The sequence below is a fragment of the Centropristis striata genome, chromosome 1 (genome assembly GCF_030273125.1).
Source record: "Centropristis striata isolate RG_2023a ecotype Rhode Island chromosome 1, C.striata_1.0, whole genome shotgun sequence".
In the NCBI taxonomy this organism is placed as follows: Eukaryota; Metazoa; Chordata; class Actinopteri; order Perciformes; family Serranidae; genus Centropristis; species Centropristis striata.
In genome coordinates this window covers 11,963,958-11,967,839 of record NC_081517.1, presented here as the reverse complement: position 1 = coordinate 11,967,839, position 3,882 = coordinate 11,963,958, and the positions used below count along the sequence as shown (strand labels likewise).

The 3,882-nt window shown below is 39.6% G+C and overlaps 1 pseudogene; it reads right to left on the bottom strand.

The window, feature by feature from the left end:
* Nucleotides 1–487: 487 nt before the first annotated feature.
* Nucleotides 488–1,755, bottom strand: LOC131971028 (E3 ubiquitin-protein ligase TRIM21-like; annotated as a pseudogene).
* Between the last annotated feature and the right edge of the window lie 2,127 nt (nt 1,756–3,882).

The following is a 3,882-nucleotide window of genomic DNA, read 5'->3' as shown; positions in this document are numbered from 1 at the left end:
TCAACTGTTCATACTAACTTTATGTTCATTATGATAGTGACACATTCTGTATGCTGTAGATACTATTAATCATACATTAAGCTTTATTAAACAACACGTTTTTCAGCAACATGCTTCTTCTGGCATCTTATCAAACATTTAAAAAAAAAAAGAAGAGTTGATAGTTTGTATTATTTATTTGCTAATTAACTCAAACTTCAGCTTGACATATATGATCTTTTCAGAAACAATGATTTCTTCCAGAAGCAGAAATAAATGTCTGTGTGTTTAACAGAGGTTTAAATGGATATTCTCCACATGATGTGTGTGATTATACAGAGTTGAAGAGAGAGGTGAAGCAAATTAACATGTGACTGTGTAATGGAATGAAAATAACAAAAAAAGTATAAATCAATCACCACAGTACATTATAAACATTAATATGTAAACCATGTGGTATTTATTTCCCTGAATAGAAATAAATCAATACATGAAATAAGATCAGTGATCAGTTTTCTGCAACAGGAGAAATGATCAGAGGTGCAGAGTTTTTACCACCTTCATTATGATGAGGACTGAAGAATGGGAAGAGTTTCCCAGTGAAGGAGCAGATGAGAGCTGCAGCATCAACATCATAAAAGGAGACCAGACCCTCCTCATAATCCACAAAGACCCCCACCTTCTGAGGAGGAGACTTCAGAGAGAGACGGACTGAAGGGTTATCAAGAGCTTCATACTCATTACCATATTTCAACCTTATAGTCCTGAAACCACAAACGGGGCTCAGTTTGATTACTCCCTTCCTGTTGATCAACTCTCTGATACTCCTAAGTCCTAGTCAGTGTTTTCTTTAACTTGAACCTGAAAGTAAAATCTGCCTGAAGAGAAACTCTGTTTTCCGAAAAAATCTCTTTGGATTGTCTGGGAGTTTCTTCTTCACATTACTAGGTTTCACTTGTTTCCCACCATCAGACAGGATCAATTTAGGATGTGCTGTATCAGGATCAAGAATCACATCCACTGCATACTGCTGGACCCTCTTCAGCTCCGCTTCAACCAGCTTCTTTATCTGTTTAGTGTCTCCTCCAGCTGAGCCACAGCTCTCACCACAGTCCCCTCATATGATGATGGACGGACGCTGACCTCTGTCCAGTCCTTGGTGGGTTTTGGGTGGTGGGTGTTTAGGGACTGGACACTCTGGAGGAGATGGAGGTGGTCTTCAGAGCGTGAGAGCTGCTCCACCTCAGTGCTTCTCTTCTTCAGCTCAGAGATTTCCTGTTCCAGCTCTTTGATGAAGCCTTCAGCCTGTTTCTGTGCTGTCTTCTGTTTTTCTTCTATAGTTTTGATGAGCTCATTCAGGCCTCTCTCAACAGACTCCTTCAGAGCAGTGAAGACCTGAACTCCTTCTGATATCTCTCTGTCTGCATCTTTCTGACTGAGGTCGACTGAGTGTTTTATCTCCTGAATCTTCAGCCGTCTCTTCTGGATCATCTGATGAATTTCAGTCTCCAGCCTGACCTTTTTCTGTTGCTCTGAGCTACTACTGCTGGCTTCCTGCAGAGCTGACTGTCTGAATCGACCAACCATCTCAGAGAACAACGTGTTGACCCTTAAATCAGGTCTTTTGGTAAAAGTCTCATTACACAAGGGGCACATGTACCTGCAGGTTTTGCAGAAGTTGTGTCCACACGGTGTGCTGACAGGATCAGTGAACACATCCAGATAAATGGAGCACAGGAACTGATCTTCAGACAGCAGACAGCTGACCGTAGCCATATCTATAAACTGAGAACAAAAGACCTTCTTTTTATTATTACTGGATGTCCTTTAATATCGCCTCACAGCCACACTGATAACAATTTAATGCACAAAGTGGTGAAGCTTTGAAAGTATCTTCATGCAAATTAGCTTAATGCCCTAACTGAACAGAGCTGACCAGAACACCTAAGTGTATCATCTGAGTGTAGAGTTCAGAATACAAACTTACAGTATGAAAGTTTCTGTTGAATGCTGTAAAAGGACAAAAGTCTGAAATCACCAACGCTAAGGACAAAAACATGTTGCATCACTGTTTGTAGTTTATGAGCAGAACTGGCTCTCAGTCCGCCATTTCCTGGCAAACTGGTTCTCACATCTCAAGTGCTGCCAAAGAAAAGGCTGCACCCAGAAGCCTGAAGTTTAGTTTCCACACTGGAAAAAGTGTTTAAAATGTCCAATATATTCAAAAACGTCTTTATCCTTTGACAGTTTTATTCTTGATGATTCTTTTGATAAATGGAAAAATATGATAAATAGCTGCAACAACACTACAGATTGTATTTTTGTTACGCAAAAGGAGAATTCACATTTCAGTTCAATTTTGAACCTCAGTAAACATGATCAGCTGTACTCACCAGTGTTTGGCAGAGACTCTGGTTTGTTGTTTAGAAACACCTGATGGAGTCAGTTTAACGTTGCTTCTGAGGGCTACAGGTTTATCTCAACTGTTTAAATCTGCTGTGACACAAAAGTTTCATTTCAGGAATATGATGTTGAAATTCTTGTTTTTCCAGTGATGCTCCGCCTGTTATTGCAGCTTTCTTAGTTTTTTTTTACTTCCTCATGGTTAGAAATGATTTTCGTGATAAACAAGAGTTATTTTTGGCTTAGCATGAGGTTAAGGTGGAACTGTATCTAACTAATTTGAGGAAACTTTTTAGAGGGAAGCACTGACAGCCAAAACAGCTTCTTGGACAATTGTAAAAACGTCATTTAGGTGTATCGTTGTTTGGTTAACCCCCCTGGGGATTTTCCCTGTGTCGCTTTATTTTCAGAGGCTATGGCCGGCTCAATTTTAAGGCCATAGAAATAATACTGATCCTAGAAATATGAGGAATCCATTGATAGTAACAGAGCTGATGATATCTTGTTGGGAAGGAGGTAAAATAATGATAAAGTTCAGCTATTTTAGTGAGAACAAAGTGGCCCTCTAACCTCAAGTTATCTTCATGATAATGTGTACCCACTCTTTACATGCATGCCCGATTTATGCTTATAACATGCAGTTTGAGGCAAAAACACATAGTTCTTCTCATGTATATTATTTGTATGTGAATCTGTATGAACCCTATTTTCTTCATGTGTGATGATGTTAGTGAGTGAAACTTGAGCTCAGTGTATAAAATGAGCTGCTGTGACCTCTAGGATCATCACAGCCTCATGAGACTTTACAACCAACAAACTAGAGACCTAGAGCATTCAGAGGATGGATGGCTGACACACTTGATTCACAATAAAGCGGTCACAACACAACAGAATCGCTGCCTTACAATCGCACAAAATACACAAATATACTGAATATCAAAAGTTTCACCAAATGTGTGTAACAATTAAACCATTTCACAACTTTTGTAATTATTATTACAGATTTATGACCAGAACATGTCTCTCAGTGTTGAGCCGCAGCTCAGATTAATCTTCAGGTTCCAGCTTTCAGATGATGTTCACCACTTTATTGTTGACCTGCTGTCTCCCCTTAAACACACACTGAGGCAGATGAGTTCTCAAACATCATGAAGAGTTTTGATGACTCCAGCTTTTCCACCTGACAAAGAATAATTGACCTGGATGTTGACCATGATGGAAACTCTTTTCACTGATTAATTGAAGAGAAGTGAAGAGAAAGCTAATCAGCTCAAACATGCAAAAGTGTCCGTGTAGTTCTTTAAATCTCTGTTTTGCATCAGACTCAGTGGCTGACTGGTTGAATAATGCATTATGGGTAATAGGAGCTCTGTGGTATATCCATTCAAGCAGAAAGTTCCCATATTCCCCACACAGCGCTAACAACTCTCCTGGCGCTCCGCTGGCTGATAATCACCAGGGGGTGAATTTAAAAACTTTGAATCTCTTTGTGGAATGAGT